This window comes from Grammomys surdaster, unplaced genomic scaffold (assembly GCF_004785775.1).
Source record: "Grammomys surdaster isolate TR1022 unplaced genomic scaffold, NIH_TR_1.0 184, whole genome shotgun sequence".
Classification (NCBI taxonomy): Eukaryota; Metazoa; Chordata; class Mammalia; order Rodentia; family Muridae; genus Grammomys; species Grammomys surdaster.
Genome location: NW_021604629.1, coordinates 6,917,013 through 6,939,119, shown reverse-complemented (window position 1 = coordinate 6,939,119; position 22,107 = coordinate 6,917,013). Strand labels below are relative to the sequence as shown.

Genomic DNA, 22,107 nt, shown 5'->3' with positions numbered 1-22,107 from the left:
GCCCAGGTTCCATACAGGGATTGTGTTGACTATACAACAGCTGACTCAAGAGGCTCCTTCAGGTTTTGTAAAAAGAATACAGATGATCTCTCACTACTTCTCCTTCCAAAGCTAGGGATGTTGTCCTTATTCCCATCGTCACCCATCAGCATCAGCACCACAGCTACCATCGTTTACCAAGCTTGCTCCTTACATCACATGCTCCGTAGGCGTGAACATGTCGCCTCCCGTTCTCCCAGCGATCCTGTGAGGCAGGCATGCACCATACTTCACATTACAGGTTTGGAAACTTAATTGCTAGCAAGTGGCTGGTCTGACATAAACTGTCTCCCAAACTTCATTATGTGATTTCTACTTCACAAAGGACTCACAGTTTGGACCAAGTCTAAGTTGTGAGCAGAGGTCATTTGGATGCCATACATGGCTGTCACCAGAGTCATCTCAGGGAGTAAAGAATGACAAAAGTTATTCTTAATGACAGTGCCATTGGGGGAACTGGCGTTTGGTGTTCAAAAAGCTCAGCCTTCTCTGGTCTCACCCTTTTCAGCCCAGTTCTGAACGTCTGATGATTGGTTCTTTGAATATAGCTAAAACTTGGTTGATGGCCTCATTCTCATTTCAGAGGCAAAGGTCATAATTCCAGGACACTGCCCACACTCATCCCCACTACTGCTCTAGGCACTGCTTGATAGTTTAATGAGTGCTGGTGAACAGCACAGGAATTACATTTCTAGAAAGAGCAACTCCTCTTTGAAAGCATCCTCCTGCTCTGGCTTCTCCACGTGCACACTATTCTATGTGGGAGGGGCCACATTTCTGCCTTTTCCAAATGTTTAGTACGACATCACCAATTACCATTGTTCAATTACCATTACAAACACACCATTAAAACTCCAGTCTAAAGTTCCTCTAGGGGAGGAACTTGGGGTATTGGGGATGATAATTCTGGCAATATTTACCTAATTTTCAAAATCTAGGTACTGGCATTTGAAAGCACTACAGAACATTGCAGGTTTCTTCTGCCCTAGATGGATATTTTCCACATTTGAATCTTATCTCTGAGCCAAGCTGTGTAAACAGGGAAGGTGATGTTTTCCTGTGTTTGGAAATCTCCTCAGCAGCAGAAGGAAGTGGTAAGAATTGGGGTTCACTGGGCATCTGCCTTTGGCAGGAGCCCTCTAGTTTACTTCACAATCTCATGTCACTGATGAAGAAACAGGATGAGAGGATCTGGGACCTGCCAGGGGACACATGGCCACAGAGTGGCTAAAACAGGACTTGGCTCAAAACTGGTTTATCTTTGGGAAAGCTTTCTGTTTTAACAAAAGAAAAGCTAGAAGCTCAGTGTAGTTTGCTAAGGTAATAATAGAACCAAACTCTATTAAAGGAATAATCTGTGTGTGTGCACGTGTGTGTGTACTGTCAGTCTGTCAGTCTGTCTGTCTGTCTGTCTGTCTGTCTGTCTATGAATAGTAGGAGAGAAGTCAAGTCGTACTTTTTAAGAAATCCACCACAAACTTAAAGATAAATGTGAAGACATGGGGCTGGAGAGATGGCCCAGTCTAGGTGCTCACTGCCCTTCCAGAGGACCTGGGTTTGGTTCCTAGCCCTCACACTCAGTATCTCACCACCACCTGTAACTTCTGCCCCAGGGGATCTGACCCTTTCTGCAAGCATCCACACAAGTGCACAACCCTGCTCCACATACAAAAGCAAGTTTTTATAAAGTAAAGTAAAAACCATCTTTCTGATGAACAGGAAGTCCAAACATGATATCTGCACACTATATACCTGGGTATGTAGGGAGCCACTTAACACCATGAGTGTGTGAGGTTTATTCTGGGAAAACAAGCATAGCTCAACTCCAAACTCAAATGCTTGAATCGTGTTAACAGAAGACATATGAAAGCAGCATTTGATGGCATTTGCTACCCATTCATGGTAACAGAAACTCAGCAAACGTAGAAAAGAAATATTCATTCACTACTCTGAAAATATCTAAAAAACCAAACCAAACCCTACAGTGCATAACATGCTAAGTGAGAGTAATTGTGCAGTTTTGGGAACAAGGTGAGAATGCTCAGCATGGTCTGTCCGACTGCTGTCTGTCCGACTTCTGTCTGTCCGACTGCTGGTTCTACTAAATGCAATAAGGCAAGAAAGGGGAGAAGAAGGTTTAAAATCAGACAGGAGCTGTGGGTGTACAAAACTGTGCATACACAAACTCCAAAATATTACAAGACTTATGCTACAAAGTTGTCAAACCTGCAAATTTGCCTGTGTGTAGAACATACTCTCAATTAAACAGAAATGTATATACATATTGGCCAAAGGCCATGTACATGAATGCATCATTCACAATAGACCAGAATCAGAAACTAACCAAATATTCACCTGTAACAACCCACAAATGAAGCATTGTCTATGAGCATGCAATGGACTCTTCCATAGTTATGAACTGAACAAACCCCAAATATTACAGCCACAAGAATGAATCTCACAAGCTATGAAGTTGAAAAAAAAAAGTGAGACCAGGAGGGACACCTGCTGTAAAGTCCCACTTATAAAGAGCTGAATGAAGGAAGCACAATGAAGCTAGGATCAAGGTCACGATGGCTGTTTTTAGGGTAAAGCGGAGACTAGGAAAAGAAAAAGGCGGCTTTGGAACCCTGGTCACTTTCGATTTTAATGCTGGTCACGTGACCGTGAAGTAGATCCTGTCCTAACGATAGCACCTGCCCTTCTGTGTGTTTGTTATGCTCCAATACAAGGTTCACTTAGGATCTGCAAATGTAGCTCAGCTGGTAGAGTGCTTGCCAACAGCTATAAAGTCACACACCTGCAATCCCAGCACCGGGGAGGTCGAGGCAGGAGCATTACAAGTTCAAGGTTGTTCTCAGCTACAGCCTTGGGGTATACGAGGCCTTGTCTCAAAAACAAAATACACAAACAACATCAAGAACAAGTTTATCTTAAAAGTTTTAAAGTTTATACTTATTTATGCATTTAGTGTGTGTGTGTGTTTGTGTGTTTCTGTGTGTATTTATATGTATGTTTGTCTGTGTATATACATTTATGCGTGTGTTTGTATACATGTCTGTGTTGTGTTTATATGTATATTTATGTTTGTGCCTCTGTGTGTATTTGTGTGTATTTGTGTGTATATTGTGTGTGTATGTTTGTGTTTTTATGTATGTTTGTGTGTATATTGTGTACGTGTATGCTTGTGTGTTTATATATATGTACAACTCACAGGAGTTGGTTCTTTCCTTCTTACTCTGTGGTTCTCAGGGATTGAATGCATGTCAAGGGCATGTCAACCATCTTGGCAGTCCCAAGTTCACTATTTCTAAAGGTGAGGGGGCTGCTTTTCTTGTCTCTCAAGCCTTGCTCTAGGAATTGAATAGAACTGAATAGAGAGGAATGCTCGATCTTCTTGTAAAGGGTATGGGGGCAGGGAGATGGCCTTTGTAGTTGTAAGTTTGGGAAGTGAGGTCAGAGGTCAAAGGTTATACCAGGTATTAAAAATGCATTTAAATTAGTTTTTTGAAAGTTTAACAGTGTGTTTTGACCATCTTCTGCAAACCTCAACTCTTCCCACATCCACTTTCCAAGACCATGCCTTAAAAATCAAACAAATAAACAAACAAAAAACTGATCAGTTACTCAGATGCAGGAATGTCTGCCTAGAGTGATCAATAAGGAATTGCAAGGCTGGTATTTTATTGGTGTTTAACCCATCAGGAAGGTGGCTTCTGGGAGTTCAGTCAATCTTAATCTAATGCATACCCACCAGTTATATATATTCTAAGACCACACATGGTCTGAGAACTCAGAGATAAACCAGATATAGTCTCTGATCTTGAAGGCTCCCAGGGTTTTAGAGGATCAAACACAGGGATGGGGATTTGTGCGTTTGACTCAGGAATGGAGAAGGCTAGCCACAGAGCGCTGATCCAGATTTCCTGGCAATGGGGCTTATGCTGGGATCAAAAGACTGGCCACAGTCAGCCCTGAGGAAGAGGGTTGTGAGCATGAGAAACAGCTTGCGTGTGTGTAAGCCCAGAGAGCAGAATGGAAGGAACAGGGCACATCTGGGAATAGAACAGACGTGGAACCAGAGTACAAGTTTCAAAAGGCAGGAGAAGAGGCTGGCTCAGGCTGAGTATCACTGAACCCAGTCAAAGAACTTGTGTTTTAACTCAGATGGATGCAACTTAATCCTACATCTGTCCCTTCTCAGCTCTGTGGCTCTGAGCCAGTGACTTTTGCTTTGCCTACACCAGAACTTTACCAGTTTCCCCTTGAATATGAGTTTTCACCCAACACTCTCATGTGTGTGAGTGGGGCCAGAGATGTGGGTAGGGGTCTGTACAGGTGTTGTACTGATGAAGGCAGAGGTCAACCTCAGGATCACTCCTGCCCACTTGGGTTTTGAGCTAGTCTCTCACTTCCTGAAGCTCCCTCACTTGGCTATGCTGAATGATAGCCAGTGAATCCCAAGAATATGCCTGTCTCTGTTCTCCTGTGATAGGATCACCAACACAGGCCTCTACATAAGATTCTTTTATTTTTTTGTTTATCTTTTGCATGAATGTTGAGGTTCATACTTTTGTTTGTTCAGCAAGCACTTAATAGACTCAGCTGTTCTCATAGGTCCCTCCTTTGTCAAAGACAAGTTCCTATCATACAGTCATGAACCGATGATGCTTTAGCCCCAGCCTCCCAAAGGCTGGGACTGTAGGTATGTCTCACTGTGCCTGGTTCTCCATCACTGTGAAAGCACAGGAGATGCCCCTCTTCCAAAGGCCACACACAGGAGGTGCACGTAGAAAGGTTGATTAGCTGGATTATCAGGACTGAGGCTAAAGAGAGCAGAAATGTTAAACTTTTTACTTAACACATCAAAGTTGGCTCAGACCCATATCCACGTGTTGGCAGCTGAGAATTGTGCAAAGGCAAGTATATGGATGGAAAATTTCCTTTCTGAGACCTGTAGCCTAAGGTGACAGCTGGTGGCCCCTGAGTCCTTGGTACCCAGTGAAAGGAAGAGTCCATTTTATGCAGTTCTGGACAAGAAAGGTCTGTTTTCTCTTGATGGAGAGGAAGAGTTTACCATCGTAGGACTATTTCCTTGACCATTTTGGTTTTCAGCATCTTAGAGCCTAAATTTTCCTCTTCTTCCTTCTTCTTTTCCTTCTCTTTATCTTCTTCCTCTTCTTCTTCTGATGGGATCTTATATATCTCAGGCTGGTCTGGAACTCAGTATGTAGCTAAAGATGACTTTAAACTTCTGATTCGCCCATCTCCATCCTTCACCTCCATACCCAACCCCTGTATACCTAGTGCTGGAATTACCTGCATATACCAGAAGTATATGCAGGGCTGGGACTCAAACTGAGTTTCCTGTATGTTTGGCAAGCATCCCACCAGCTGAGGTGCATAATCTAGCAGACCTAGATTATGCTATTGAAAGAATGATTTTTTTTTTTTGCCTTGATAAGGTCTGATTTCCTGGTTCTTTCTTAAAGGCAAATAAAAGATGAAAAAATTCATTCATTGCTTAAACAACGCTCAAAGATGCAGTAAGGCTTCAGAGCATACCAGGCAGCTGAACTTAAAGACTAGATGGGAAGATGGGGAGTAGGGACCAGAAGGATGAGAAGTAGGGATGAGTAGGAAGAACAAGAAGTTGGAAGAATCGGATAGGGCTGCTAGCACTAAGCCAGGACAAACCCTACCCTGGAGGTCTTCAATGGTGCAAAAGATGACAAAGCTAAATGTATAGTAGACAGTCATTAAATGTCTGCAAATCAAGACATGCATAAGAATTTTTATTTTATTATGAGAATGGTAATCAAAAATAAGAACAGATCAGAAAAGTTGTTATGATAGTAGCTATCCAATATATAAAATGCTATATAATAAGATACAATATGATACTTGATACATATGGGCTCTTCTGATCTATTTATATCTGCCTATCTATCTATCCATCCATCTATCTATCTATCTATCTATCTATCTATCTATCTATCTATCTATTTTTTTATCCATATAATAGTCCTGGGTAGATTGCTCAGACTCTTCTCTCTTACCATGGCTCCAGGGATTCGAAGGCCACCAGCTACCCTTTTGGGCTGCAGGTATCAGGAACTTGGAAAGGGGAATTTTTTATATGGAATTGACTGCTACTCCTCTAATGTCTCACAAGTGAACTCTTAAGTGGAGTGAGAATTCAGTGTGACACCAGAGTTCCCAGGCTTCATCAGTTGCTGGCTATTATCTCCTTGTTGGATCAGGGATAGTATTAGGTTGCTAATCTCTTATAAAATTCTTCCAGATATGGCAACTTGCTGCCTCTAGAACTCAGGGTTGGACTGAGCTGACAAAATTTCCATTAAAAACCAAGCAAGTAAACAAACAAAAATCCCCTACCAAGACTTGGTCTTTGAGGCTTCATGCTCTGGTCCTACTTCCCATTCACTGCTTCCTGGGTTTGATACAAAGTAACCAGCCACCCCATACTTCTGCTATCATGCCTTTACCACTGTAGCTGACTGTATACCTTTGAACTGTAAGCCAAAAGAACTCGTCCTTCTTTAAATTGTTTCCTATCAGGTGTTTGGTTACAACAACATGAAAAGTAGCTAGTATAACCATCCACCTACTCCTAGGCTCCTGGGTTGAAAACTCATGCCATTCTATCAAATAAAGCAACTGTTTTAAAACAGTTAAGATGTTGCCCTCATCCATGTAGACAAAGAACTAATGAAGAAAAAAAGCCATGTAAGTTGTATTGAAAAGAAGTTTAATACTCTATTTGCAACATGAAACCCAAAAATCCCTGCAAATTGGGAAGATATTTGGCAGAACTAAAATGGCTGGCACAAAATACCAGCCTGCTAGGATTGTGAACAGTCAGCCTTCCTTGGCAGAAATAGTCCTTCAGGGTGTATTTTCTACTCATTGTTTGGAAAAGTTAAGCCTTTAAATGCTGGAAGCTTCAGTAGAGCTTCCTGTGTCTGATCCTGAGTCATCTTTTCATGTTTTTAGAACATATACACTATCTTTTCCTATGATTATTTTATATACTTAAAATATTTCCATTAAAACGAAGACATTTTTGCAGTAACAGATCGGTGCTGAGGCTGTGGGTACACTAAGGGTCCCAACCACCTCTATCTGTCTTTCCTTGAAGTCTGTCAAAAATTATCATAAAAGTGTCTAAATTTAATCTCAGCATTGAATAAACAGGATATGATGGCACATGTCTGTAATCCCAGCTGGAGGCAGAGGATCAGAAGTTTAGGGTTGTTTTTGGTACAGTCTGGGATACATAAGACTTCATCTAAAAATGAAAAAAAATACCATGGAAAACTAGAATAAAACAAGGAGGACACAGAAAATAGACCATCGAGGAAAGGGTGTGATTTCCACATAGGAGGGTTTGCCCAGTGTTCTTCCTGCCATCCAGATCATCTTTAAAATGCTAAGTATAACTGCAGGGTCCAGGATTGAGGATACTACAAGAGATCTTTCCCAGAGCTTCATAGATTAAAGGAAGCAGAGTGCATTTACTTAAAGGAAGTTTGCAAGAGGGTCTAGAATTTGTCCTTTGCAAGATTTTCTCAGTATCATTTTGAGAGATAGAATAGCCCCAGGAACCTGGCCCATGTATTCATCCTCCCCCACATCTTGTAGCTGTAGGTATTTATTCTGTTTGATACCGGCTGGTTGCAATGATCCTAGCCATGAACAAGACCAGGACTCTGTCCTGAGGGAATATAGTCTAATTCTAATACAGGAAACAGGCCAAGCAACTCTGGCAACAGTCAGGATCAGCCAGGATCTGGGCTGTGGTGTTGGAGTTGACAGGACACTCTTTCCTCTCCAATGTTCAATTAGTAGGAAGATCAGGCATCAGCCTCCACATCATTGGTCCTTCCTATGTTATTGTTTTCTTTATTTTGAAATAAAATAATAATTTAAAAATCAAGGTAAGGTGTTGAGATAATTGATGTAGCTTACATTTATTGAAGAATGAAAAGCCACTAGAATTATGTTGAAAGAGAAGTTTAAGAACAGATCCATTCAAGAATCACTGGAAATTGAGAAGATGTGTCACTGAGTGCCTGGAACTTGTTATGTATCATAGGTTGGCTAGCCTCTAACTTGAGGTCTTCCTGCCTCTGCCTCCTGAGTGCTGGGGATACAGGGACATGCCACCATACCCAGCTCATCACATGCTTCTTGAACATTTATCATGTGTTTATTAAATCCTTCCATGTGCAAATATAAAATGATGCCAAACTCCCCCTTTCCATGGAATTGTTCACCAAAGGTGACCGCTGAGTTAATGTCAAAGACACTTTTACTACACAGTCATCCTTCTGTATAGCTGGTTTAAGAAAGCAGCCTTAATCTTTCTTCAGGATTAACCTTGAATTTGGTAAGCTTTAAATTACATGGCTATCCCCCGGGAAAGCAGCAGCAGCTGTGCTAAACAGTAAGCGGCAGGAAGGGTACAAAAGGCTGTAAAGAGACTTTGAAAATGGGAACAGCTCAGTGTGGGATGTCAGGGAAGGCGCCTCAAAGAAGCCATGGTTTAGAATGAAATAAAAGGCCAAGTGTAGTTAGACACACAAAAGAAGTTGTCCCAGGGATTAACTAAAAAGTTCTGTTGTTCTTTTGTGAGTGTAGTGTATACATGTGTGCTTCTCTCTCTGTGTGTGTAAGTGCATGTGAGTGTGTGTGTCACAGGATCTAGCTCTCGGCTAGTGCTCCAGAGCCAGACATACTCTCGTGCTCCCACCATATTTATTGGCTAAGCCTCTGAGACTGGAAGCAAGGCCCCAGTTAAATGCTCTCGTTCATAAGAGCTGCCTTGGTCATGGTGTCTCTTCACAGCGATAGGTCAGTGATTAAGACATCCACTAATCCATCCCCCTAGACACTAGGTTGGTTTTCTTCCATCACCCCAGCTTTGCTTTTCTCATAACTGGCGGCTGCTCAGTCTCCTCTGACCTGCTCACACAGGCAGGGAAGCTGGGGAAACTGACCTTGAGCAGTAGAAATCACAGAGCATATGAACCCCAAACTGTTTACAACCCATTGTTCTAAACAAACAGGTCAGGGGCTACCAGCTTCGTTAGCTGATGGGCTCCATGTGTTTGTCTACCAGCTTCGTTAGCTGATGGGCTCCATGTGTTTGTCCGGGTTGTGCAATGTGTATTTGTTATTAAATTCCTTTCTGATTGAGGACTATGTCACTCTTTCTTCATTACTGGTTAGGTTTTTATTATAGGACCTTTTGTACAATGTCTTTTCATTTCATTTTACTTATTTTTGAAACAGAATCTCATAGATCCCAGGTTGGTCTTGAACTCATGAGGTAGCTGAGGAAGACCTTATATTTCTGATCCTCTTGCCTCCAATCCCCGTGTTGGCACTATAAGTGTGTGCTACCACACTCAGTCTAGAGAGAAAACATAGGGCCTTGTGTGTGCCGGGCAGTGTTGTACAAGTTGAGCTGCCTACTCAGACCCTGCCTTTCAACTTTAAGCTTGTAAAGCTAGGAATGATGAAATGTATCTGAAACTCAGCTCTCTCTCCATTTGTAACATGGAGGAAGTAGGGACTTTAGAAAAAGTTATCCCTCAATGACAGGAGGACTTATCCGAGAAAGCAACAGGAGAACAGAGCAAACTTACTGGAAGGCTGAGAATTTGGGCAGTTTAACCAGAAGGCTGGAAAAACACAATAGTCATGGGATTCAGGCACCATTAGCTGTGGGTCTGGCACTGAGCTAAAAGAAACATGTATACACTCTACATGATGTACTATATAGAACAATATTTGATAAGCTCACAGCACATGCTAAGGCTGTGAAAAGGCTAGAAGATACCCGCCCCACTTACTATAACACAGTGATGCACACGTGCCTTTGCATACAGGAAACTGGAGACTGAGGTTGAGCAGTATCTTTCTGGTGCTGGTTCACTTTGAACTCAGGTTATTCGTTAGACATCTCCATGTGGTGTTCGGGGCATGCTTTGCTTTGCAAATGAGGAAACCAAAGCATGAAGTAGGTAAGGTAATCTTCATAAAGGCTTCAAGGTAAGTCTTCAGGTTAAAATGGCAAGATGGTTCTGACTTCCAGGTTAGTCTAGATTGCATGATATATTGTGTCTTTCAGCAGAGGACTGATAGACTCCTGGACACTCCTGTGCTATTGCTGGTAAAAGAAACACAGACTGCAGCCTCTCCCTTCTGAAATCCTCTCTTTGAGTCCTCACATTGCTATGACATTTGGTGTTGAGATTAATTATTCCAGGAAAAGCCTGCTCTCCCTCATCTCTCACTCTTGCTTCGTTTTCTGGTTTTTAGCCTCTGCATTAAAGGCTTTTCCTCTTCGTTCCTGTTGAGGAGCTCGCCTCCAGATTACAGACCTACACTGTCAAGGCATGCAGGATCCCTGGATGCAAGACATGTTTACCAAAACATTTACTCAATGGACCAAAGATAGAACCAGAGACCAGAGAAGCAAAGTCAAAACAATCCATGTGTGCTGGAGACAGGGCAGTCAGACAGATGGACAGCTCTCTTCAAAGGTTGCTTAGGGACCCAATAAACCCCAAAAGACTGTGCTCTGAATCCCAATGTGGGTGGGCGGATAAAGGCGCATTATTCCCTTCTTTGGGTTTTCCCAGGGTGTACACAACAAAGCAGATGCAATTTGCATTCAATGACTGAAAGCCACTCACATCTGTAAACAGTAACTGTTCCAGCCAGCGAAACCCTCCAGAAACCTCTTATCCCTGTTTCAAGGAGCCAGATGTGAAGAGAAAGCCTTCTGCATCCCATTGTTCTTTCCACTTGAGCTGCAAGGACCCAGAGCAGCTTCATGTGGGGGCGAAATGTGGTGCATTTTGCTCAGTTTAGAGGCAAGCTTATAATGTTAGAGTTTAATTAAACTCTTGCTGGCTGTTCTAAAGTTTTGCTTCCTCCCAAGCCTTTCTTCATGCATTCCCTGCAGGAAGCACTCACTTTTCCCTTCCAACGAGGGTCATTAGGACCACATGAATATGTACAGACGCAGGAAGATTCCAGGATGCTCTCAGGGCATTTGGCTCGTATCTTTCAATTTAATCAGTCAACTCAGTAGTATAGTAAAGGGATTACAACAGCTCCATTCCCTGATCACGGACAATGCAGGGCTCCAGTGCAGGGCTATCTGTGTTGAAATTTCCTGTTACCTTTCATCCCTGTCTATGTTCCTCCATTCTGAATTTAACTGAGGCTAGGGATAAGCTGCAAGCATTTCTTTGTGCTTCTGCTTTGCTTCTAACCCCAAAGCAGTAGAATTCTTGCAAATTGAGAGGGATGTTTGCCAGGGCTAGAGTGCCTGGCACCAACCTTTACAGAAACCCCATTTGTGCTTATAAATATCTGGCCTTTCTTGGAATAAACAATTCTTGAGGGTGTATTTCTCAACGCATTGTTTGGAAAACTTGAGTTCATAAATGCCATTAGCTTCAGCAGAGTTTTGTGTGCAAATTCCTGGGTAACCATACAAAATGGCTATCGTTAACGGAATTGGAGTACCACCCCCAATTTCATAAGGTTTTTTTTTAGTGTTTAGAATAGTTTCATTCAGAAGGAAAACTGAATCTGTCTTTGCTCCCTTCTTTTCTTTTTAAATACAGGGTCTCATTATGTAGCCCTGGCTGGCCTGGGACTCACTATATAGACCAGGCTGGCCTAAAATTCTCAAAGATCCACCTGCCTCTGACTCCCGCGTGCTGAGATTAAAGGTGTGTCCCATCTCATCCACCTAAGTCTTTTTTATTAAAACCTACATTTCTTGAAATCACATCTTAGGGATTGGCAAACAGGCTTGAAGGAAATAGAGAAAACTGCTGGGTTGGGGTCAGACTTCAGAGTGAATTCCACACTTTCCCCCATCTGGGAAACTGGTGGTGTTAGACTTTTACGACAGTGGATTTGTGACTGGCAATGAGTTCCATCTCTCCCCTACCCACACTCATACCACTGAGAACAGGTGGCCATTTAAGCTACAGGAATGAGCTGCAGCGATCACCTGTTCTGGAAACTGCCAGGCAGCAGGTATAAATGACAAGAGAGTATCAGACATTAACTTACTCCTCCCAGTGGAGATGGGGTGCACCCTTGATAGACAAAATTACTTCATACAAAACAGAATTTTGGATGGTCAGTCCCAGATAGGTACATCTTATTTAAGAAAGGATTTTATATATACACATATATATATATATATATATATATATATATGTGTATATATAAAATCCATGTTTGAGCTTCTAGGAAGAGGATGGAGGAAGAGGCTCTAGATGTGCTGGCTTAAACGAGAATGTCCCCTACGGACTCAAATGCTTGAACACTTGGTCCCCAGTTGGTGGTGCTGTTTGGGTAAGCTTAGGAGGTGTGGCCTTGTTGGAGGAAATGTGTCATCAAGGGTGGGCACTGGAGTTTCAAAGCTAGATGTCATTCTCAGTTCATGTTGTCTGCTTCCTTCTTACAGTTCAAGAAGTGAGCCCCCAGCTTTCGCTCCAGCTGTCTGTCATACCTGCTGCCTGCCTCCTGCTTCCCTGCCATGATAACTCTTATTTTCTGGAACTGTGAGGACAAATAAACATTCCCTTTTATAAATTGTCTTGGTCATAGCATTTTATCTTTTGTCTCCTTTTACGTTTCTCATTCTGAATTGAACATAAGCTAGGGATAACCTTCAAGTATTTAATTGTGCTTCCAACTCCAAAGCAGAAAAACGCTTACAAACTGAGAGAGATGCTTGCCAGGGCTGTGTGAAAGAAAAGCAGCTAACACTATATCAAGAGGAAGTAAAGGAAGACTGAGTGGCTGAGAACAAGGAAAGCCCTGGAGTGTTTGGCAGTGTGAAAGGGGGAAGGCATACGAGAACCCCGTACAGGGAGGGAGAAATCGATAAACCACGAAGTGAAACATCAAAACAGCTTTAGGAAAACTTACAAGAGGTGTAGTAGATGTATAAGAAAGGCATCATGCCCACTTCTGAAGAGATCCTTATGGGAGGAAGGGAACTTGTCCTCAAATTCATAATAAGAGATCCTTATTGAGTGCCATCAGAAACTGAGCAGACAAAGAGAAAATGAAATAGCCAAACTGTGCAGAGTATGAAGAAAATGAAAGGACAGAAATGGAGGATGGAGTGTTCTGAGAGAAGCAGGGGTTCTTAAAGCAAAAGAAAGCACAAACTAGGCACACTATTCACACAGAACAAATGCATTGTGTCTACATGTGGAACTAATGAGCTAACAGCAAAGGACAAAAGGAGAGAGAAATAAAAATAAAAGACCAACTAGAAGAAAAACACCACTGTTAATAAAATAGATGGAGGTATGAACAGAGCCTTCAGATTCATTTAACATAGCTCAGACAAAAACAAATCATGAAACACTTTAGCTGCAAATGAAAAACACATATCCTACAAGGAGCATAGCTGCAGACTCCTTGTAAGGAATCTGGTCATAAGTGAATGAAGACCAGGTTTCTTCACTGAAATGGAAAACCGCATACAAAGCATGCAGCCAAAGCTGTAATGAAAACACAAGGCTAATTCTTTTTCTAGTTTCAACTCGGTTGGGGATTTTTGTTGCTGCTAGAGGGTAAGCGCATAAAAATATATCTAACGGTGAAAACATAAAATCCAGTGTGAAGCTTTGCAGAACGGCTCTACTGACTGTACAGAAGTTCATCGAGACGTATAGACTCAGTCTGCTTAATGTTGCTGTGTGATGTTATTTTCATTTGCAAGTTCTTTATAATAAAGTTTTAATAAAAAAAGGATATGGGTTATTAATCCAGTTATTTTCCAAGTGAAAATATTTCTTTACAAATGTTCAGTTGTAAGAAATAAACTCACTCACTGATGAATGAACAAGCACTGGCTTACTTAGGAGGTCTTAAAAGAGGAAGGATAATGTTCTACAAAACGGCAAGAAATCCTGAATTAATAAGCATTTATTGATGAGATAAATAATTAAGACTAATAACAGAACTATTGCTTGGAAATGGACTTTTCAGCTAAGAACTGTCAGAATAAAAGCAGATTGAAACAAACAGACCAAGTACCAAACAAAATCAGTGTAAATTGGAGATGGGAATAGCTGTGAAATTTAACCTCAAAACTTTCCCATAAAATGAATCAAAGACACTGTTCTAATAAGCAGAGGGTACATAGAAAAAACAGAAAGGAAATCCTTGCTCTTTTTAAAATTTTTTTACTATCTATTTTTTCTATTACATATTTATTTTATTTTCTGCATACATGAAAGTTATGTGAACCAGGTGTATGTAGTACCAGTAGAAGCCAGAAGAGGGCATCAGATTCTCTGGCATTAAGTTTTGGATGGTTGTAAACTGCCATGTTGGGAGCTGGGAACTAAGCCCACATCCTCTGCAAGAGCAACAAGTGCTCTTAACAGGTGAGCCATTTCTTCAGTCCTCTACTTATTTTTAATTAATTAACTAGTTGATTAATTAGTATTTGCAGAGCTAAGGATTGAACCCAGTCCATTTCTTATAAATCAACAGTTAACTAAGTGAGGAGGGGAAAAAATGAGTGACAATGAGAATTAAATATATGCAAAATCCAAGCCAAGCAAATAATATCATATGGAAATAATACCAAAGAAAGTCTAAAATAATCATCTGGGACTAGCCAAACAGAACCCGGGGGAGACCAGGTTACTGTAATCACAAAGCATTTGGGAGACAGAACAAAACAAAACAGAACAGAAGACAAGTGCTTCCAACAGGGTGAACTCAGTAATTTCCTAGAAGATCTTAAAACCTTAGAAAGTCCAAAATTACTAAAAAGTTAATCAAGATATATCAGAGGAAAGAGAAACCAAGCCAGACTGTAGGTGAGATCCACTATAAGGCCTGAGTTATTAAAACAAGATAATCTGTTAGTTATTCGAAGGCTAGAGTTAATGAGAACACCATGATATTACATTTACAGGGCCTACAGAACACAACAATAAATAGAAAGTAACCATGGTAAAACACAGAGATCAATACGTATACAATATTAGAACAAGGTATTAATGTTCTGACTATCAGAATAGCAAAATGAAGAGGAAGTGATAGAGGTTTAAAACCTAACCAAACACACTGTAATACAGCAGAGAGGGCAGAGATTGTCCAAAATTAGAGTGCTTAAGCTGACATTTTATTGCAGGCTCCTTAAGGAGATGACAAGTTAACACAGTCTCCTTGTTCTTTAGATTCTGTCCTGGGAAAGATCATAAACTGAGAAAAATGCATGATCCAAGGACTCAATAGAGACTCTGAGGTACTAGGGAGTCACAGGCGGTCCTCCACCAGATGCTTCAGGATGGAAGCACAGAGACGTTGATGGCGGTCACGGGATGCCTGGGCCTCCCTGTCCTGGCTTCATCTTGTTCTCTTTCCTTAAACACTCCAGAACAGATATCACCCAACATTTCCCCTTGCCCAGCACACAGGACAAGGCATAACAGATACATCAGCAGAGAACACAGAGCTCCTGCAGAGAAACTGCAGGAAAGTGCAGCTAGTGATCAAGAAGAAAGCAGAGCATGAAGCAGCTTTGCAGCAGCAGATAGGCCAACAATTCTATGTAAGCACAGTATGCATCCGCTAAGATAGAGGGGAGATGTCAATAATCCAAAGCAGAAACAAGTAGAGGAGGCTGGAAAGACAGTTCCGCAGTCAGAAGCACCCACTACTCTGTTAGAGGACCCAGTTCTGGTCCCTAGCACTCACACAAGGCAGCCAACTCCAGTTTCCAGGGATTAGATGTCCCCTGGCTTCTGAGGGTACCTGCATGCATGTGGTACTCATAAACTCATGAGGGCCACAGGCATACATAAAATAAATAATAAGTCAATAAATCAATAAATCTTTTAAAAAAATAACTAAAACCAAACACACAAACATGTAGAGAAAAGGAACCAAACACAGATGAGCTATTAACACACACATTCATAAAGGCCATGGGATAGCTTCTGAAGATGCACAACCCCAGTCTAATCAAGCAGAAACAGCAATGACCCCAAACTGACAATCTCTATATAATAATCTCTGGGTGCTCTTCAAAACTGTCCATGGCAGTAAAATCAAGAAGCCCGAGGAAGTGTCGCATATTGAGGCTGATGAAAGAAGCATGACAAATAACTACCCTGTAAAATGGGTTTAGATTCTAGGTGAAGATTTCTCTTTTCTTTGCTACAGAGCTGCTCCATGCAATATGGTAGCTGATATTTACACATGGCTACTGTGTGATTGAAGTATGGCAAATCTGAATCCAAAACAGGTACCAGATCTTAGCGCTCCACAAAAAAAAAAAAAATGCAAAATATGTCCATTATGAATTTTCAGGCTAATTATATGCTAACCTGACATGATTTGGGGTACTGGCTTCAATAAAATGGAACATTAAATTTAATTTTATTGGGGCTGGAGAGGCAGCTGAGCAGTTAAGAGCACTTGCTGCTTTTGCTAAGGACTCAAGTTTAATTTCCAGAGTCCACACAATGCTTGCACCTCCATTTCCAGGGGATCTGAGACCCTCTTCTGGACCCCTAGTGCACTAGGCATGTATGAGGTGCACATACATACATGCAGGCAAAACACTCACACATACAAAGTAAAATGACTCTAAAAAAATAATTTTATGGCTTCCCTTTACTTTTTTTGTTTTGTTTTTTGTTTTTTGGGTTTTTTTGTTTTTTTTTTTCAAGACAGGGTTTCTTTGTGTAGCCCTGGCTGTCCTGGAACTCACTCTGTAGACCAGACTGGCTTTGAACTCAGAAATACACCTGCCTCTGCCTCCCAAGTGCTGGGATTAAAGGCGTGCGCCACCACTGCAGCTTCTAGAACATTTAAAATTTCCCATGTTACTGATTCAGACAGCTTGTATTATATGATATTTTATGGTGTCCATAAAGAAGACAGTAGAGGCATGATTAATATAAGCTAAACAAAGTGTCTAGATTGTATAGCAGTGTTTTTATCAGTGTTAGTATTAAGTGTGCAGTAATTTTATATAAGAATATCTTCCTTAGAGAGCACACACCAAACAAAGTACTTAAGACTAGAGATCCAGACACGTGTCTGCCTGCCTCTATGCAGAAGTTGAGGCTGCCTTTCCTTCTCAGACAGATGATTCTAGTCAGTGTCAAGTCGACAGTTAAAGCTAACTAGGGCAGAGACTCAGAGAGGAAAATAAGAGATAAAATGTTTGACAACAACCATTTCTTAGGATTAAAGAAAGAGGCAAAAGCAAGATCTCATGTGGAAAGGACTTGTTAAGTAGGGAACTAGTTTTTGAAACTTAAAACCCAATGGTATTCATAGGAAGATGAAGAGGAAACATCAAAGAGACAGACAGACAGACAGACGGAAGAAAAACTTGAAAAGCAGAGGGAAAGTGCAGATCATTTATCGAGAAGCAAAAATCAAATTGACATGGACTCTCTAGATAGTGGGATGTAAGGACACCGTGCTTAACGGTAGAAAAGAAAATGCTTTTGAACTTCGCTCAGTCTCATATTCAGCCCCATGTCACTGAAGTGTGAGAGCATAACAAGATATTTCCAAGCATGTAGAGCATCAAGGCTTGCCTTGCAAAGACAGTTAGAGAACGTCCTTACAGAAAGTACTCAAGGAGAGAAGTGCAAAGTGCAAGGGGAGACCAAGGCTTTCGAAAAGCTTATGGATGTTTAAACACATGAAGTCTAAATAAAGACTGCAAAAAGAAATTATAGTGATGAGGAAATAAAATTCTAGAAACCAATCAATATAGGGTACATGTGTGGGTAGAAAGGTGGTGGAGAGCTAGGGATATGAGGTGTGCAGGGTGTGGTGATGATATCAACACATCTGTGATGTTAACACAAGGGAGTCAGATAACTTTTGGTTATTGTTTTGAGACAGGGTCCCCGGTAGCCCAGCCTGGCCTCAGATTTGTTTTGTGGCTGATGCAGACTTTGGACTCTCATGTTCCTCATGCACCTCCCAAGTGCTAGGATCACATGTCTGTGTCACAGTACCTCACTCAGTTAACTTTTCAACCAGAAGAAGATATAACCAGGTAATAGAAAAATAAAAGAGTATAAAATTTTAAAAAGGAACAGAAAGGATAATCAGGACACAAAAATGAAAAGAAAAGAAAAAATTAATATGGCTAATCACAATAATGGTGGCCTAAGTGGAATGAGATCCAAAATAAATAGCGTGAGAGGGGCCTGACATGGACCAGTGATGCTGTGCACTGGGTGTGGGGGGGTGGCATGAACCAGTGATGCTGTGCACTGGGTAGGGGAGCCTGACATGGACCAGTGATACTGTGCACTGGGTAGGGGAGCCTGACATGGACCTGTGATACTGTGCACTGGGTGGGAGAGCCTGACATGGACCACTGATGCTGTGCACCGGATATGGGGAAGAGCACATCCCTCGGTGCCCAGTGTCCATAGTGGAATAGGAAATAAAGCTTACCAAGGCAAACATCCACTTGATTATTAAGTAAACAAACAGCAAATACAGCAAAGAAGGAGCACATACTCACTGATCAAAACAAAGAGAAGAAACAAAACCAAGAATGAAAATACAAATTACAAAACTCCAACCTCTCAGAAATTTAAAAATACTCCACTAATTAACATCTACGTCCAGAAGATAAAGCGTACAAAAGCACTTTACCAAGAGAACAGTGAACATTAAGAGGACGATGGTAGGACCTCTGGGAAGGCTCGGAGATCAACTAAGAGGAAAAATTCACAGCCTTGTGTGCATTAATAATTAAAAAAAACCAAAAATACAGAAAAGAGGAAAACCAGCGTATAAAGTAAACAATATGGAAATTTACTAACAGCACAAAAGGGCCATCCAAATGACAGAGATAATAGAATACATAAAAGCAGATGTATGCAAATTAGGAGAGAGATAACAACGCCCTCATTTAAGTTGCTAACAAAGCTTATTAGATAAAAGCAATCCAGATTAGTCAGGAAATAAAGGAGGAAGAGCTTCCCCTCTACCATGGTTGTCTGATAAGGACTGTGAAAACCTGTGCAAAATGAGTGATTGTTAAGGAAGGAAGAATTCTAAAACTAGACACAAAAGAACTCATTTATGCCAACAACCGACGAGGAAATTGGAGAAGAATTTATGAGAAAATCACTAAGTGTGTGTGGGTGACTCTTTCCAACTGTCAACTTTTTTCTTTTTTCTTTAGTTTTCTCTCATATAATACATGCCGACCAGAAGCTCCCCTCTCTCCTCTCCTCCAGGTCCCTACTCCCCCTACCCCCGCCCCACCCCACCCTGCTCCACCCCATCTGCCCTCTGCCTCAGATTTGCTGCTCCTTCATCTTCCATCAGACAGAAAAGAGCAGGTCTGTCAGGGAGATCAACCAAACATGGCATAACAAAATACAATAAGACAAGGCCAAATCCTCATATCAAGGCTGGGTGAGGCAACCCAGTAGGAGGGAAAAGGTCCTAAGAACAGGCAAAAGACTCAATGTCAGCCCCCTGCTCCTACTGTCAGGAGTCCCTCAAGAACAATCTAAACAGTCATAACCTATCTGTAAAGGTTCTAGGTCAGGCCCATGCAGGCTCCCTGACTGCCACCTCAGTCTCTGTGAGCCCTTATGAGGCCTGCTTAGTTGATTCTGTGGGCCATGTTCTCATGGTGTCTTTGACTCCTCTGGCACCTACAACCCTTCCTCCTATTCTTCCTTGGGGTTTGCCAAGTTCAGCCTAATGTTTGGCTGTGGTCACTCCCTCTACCAACTATCAGTTTCTAATAGACAGGGGTAAGTAACAGCTAGTTGATTTGAGATTAACATCAGATTAAAAAGATTCAAAACCCAGAAACTACTTGCTCCTGCATGGACATATGAAGAAGTTGAGGGCAGTAATGGTGGACTATTGTTATCTTATTTATGTGTGGCTTTTAATCCCAGTGTTTTCTCTGTTTTCAGGAGTCCTGACATTACCTTAGTGGCTGATACAAGAATAGTGAGATGACTTGTCTGAAGTAAGACAAGGTTGGGACTTGTAACTATGAGAAAAAATTAATCATAAAACTAGGATTTAATGAGTTGAATATGATGAAGAAACTTTGCATATAACTAGATGAACAAGAGGATGAAAATATTAATTCATCAAGTTAGCACTAGTTTGGTAGTTTTTCATGGGGTTGGAAATAATAATTTTTTAAAATGACTTACATATTTTTATTTTATGTGCATTGGTGTTTTGCCTGCATGTATGTCTGCATGAGTGTGCCAGGTACCCTAGAACTGGAATTACAGACAGTTGTGAGCTGCTGTGTGGGTGCTGAAATTAAGCCAGGTCCTCTGAAAGAGAGCTAATGCTGTTAACCACTGAGCCATCTCTCCATCCCCCATGGACATAATTGTTTTTAAGCAAGTGGCCCAGTGGAGAAGATGGCTGAATGTCACTGTAAAATTAACTTCAAATATATAGGCTGTATTTCCCAGTGGCCATATTAATATTTTAGTCAATGTGTCATCAAATTAAAAACTGGATATAGGAAAATATTCTTCAATAGTTATTTGTCAAATAGTATTAAATGATGCTATGTCCAAAGTGGAGGAAGTCATTGGGAGATGACAAGCTGCCTACAGCTTGTCAAGCATTTCTCAAGAACCCAGATCCCTCTGAAAGCTAGTGATAGAAGATGCTTAGCATCTGTAGGAAGCTCCGTGAAGACTGGGTACATGTCCAGCCCTCAAGGCATCCTTATGGGCCTGGACACCTTGTTCCTGGGAGGCAGTGCCTCCCAAAGTTCCCACAGTTGGGAGTAGCAGTCTGGCAATGTCTAAGACAAACACCATGGAGCTTGAAGTAGGTTTCAGCAATGTGTTCAAGCTCAACAAACCTGGAATGCTCTCTCTGGCTTCTATGTCTGGCTGTCTGCAGAACGGCAAGCAGGTGGGATGACACAGAACTTAGTATCCGTTGACTTCACATTGGATGATGCTTTGTGCATTAGATGTTTAATTTGACTACAGAAGATAGAGGAGTGATTCCCCTCATGACAGACCCCAAGGGAAGGCAAAAGGAACTCACTTGGACCTCAGCTTTGATTTTGGTTCAGACATTCTCCAACTATTGACTGCTTCATGATAGAACCCAAGGGAAGGAAAATGAGAATTGTCTGGTCTGAGCTTTGATTTTGGTTCATATCTTCTCTGGCCATCTGAGTGTGTAATGCTACTTTCTTGTGTGTCAAGATCTTTTTACCTACAGAGGCAAAACTCACATGGTCTAACCTTAAAATGTATCTCAAGAGCTTCTTGATTGGGAGGGTCTAGGAAGAATTCCACAGTTTCCAGATGTCCAGCAGAGATTTTGATAGTACCAGAGAAGAGGAATGCCTGAAGCTATTTGGTCCCTCCTCTGGCCTCCATTTCTGTTTTATCACATCTAGCCCTTCCCAGAAAGAGGAATGCAGGCTTCTCCCAAGGAGAGAACCCCAGAAGCAGCATTTGGAGCAAAGCATTTTGTATGATGGTTAAGAAGAGACACCTGAAGACACGGTTCACTACGGCTGAAGGTACATGGTGACTGTGCGTGGCAGCTGAGTGGACATGGTGCCGTTCAGTCCCCCATGTATGTAGCAGTCCTTGTGAGCCTCAAAGGTAAGTTACTCAAAGACACCCAAGCAGTGAACACCCCAAGTTTGCTTTCTTATCCCATTGCAGAGGTTACCAAAGTGTGACTCACAGACTCCTGAGACCTTGAGATCTTTTCAGGGAATCTGAGAGATTAAAGCTATTTTATAACAAAACAAAGACATTATTTGCTGTAGTGTGTTGATACTGGCATTGAAGATGGGCCAAGGCCATAGCCTTGCCTGTATTAGTAGCTGATGTCATCCTCAGGATCACAAGCTCACAGTGAACAACAGAAGCTTCAATTTTGCCCAAGTATCCTTCACATAACAGAAAAATGAGTCATTTGAAGTTTCAACTGATAAATGCACACCTTGTTATTCAGAGTGAC

General features: G+C 41.5%; 1 protein-coding gene across 1 annotated transcript in view; it reads right to left on the bottom strand.

Annotated features, from left to right (window-relative positions):
* Spon1 (spondin 1) overlaps nucleotides 1-22,107 on the bottom strand; it is a 274,956-nt gene that overhangs the window by 122,832 nt on the left and 130,017 nt on the right. The window lies entirely within an intron of this gene.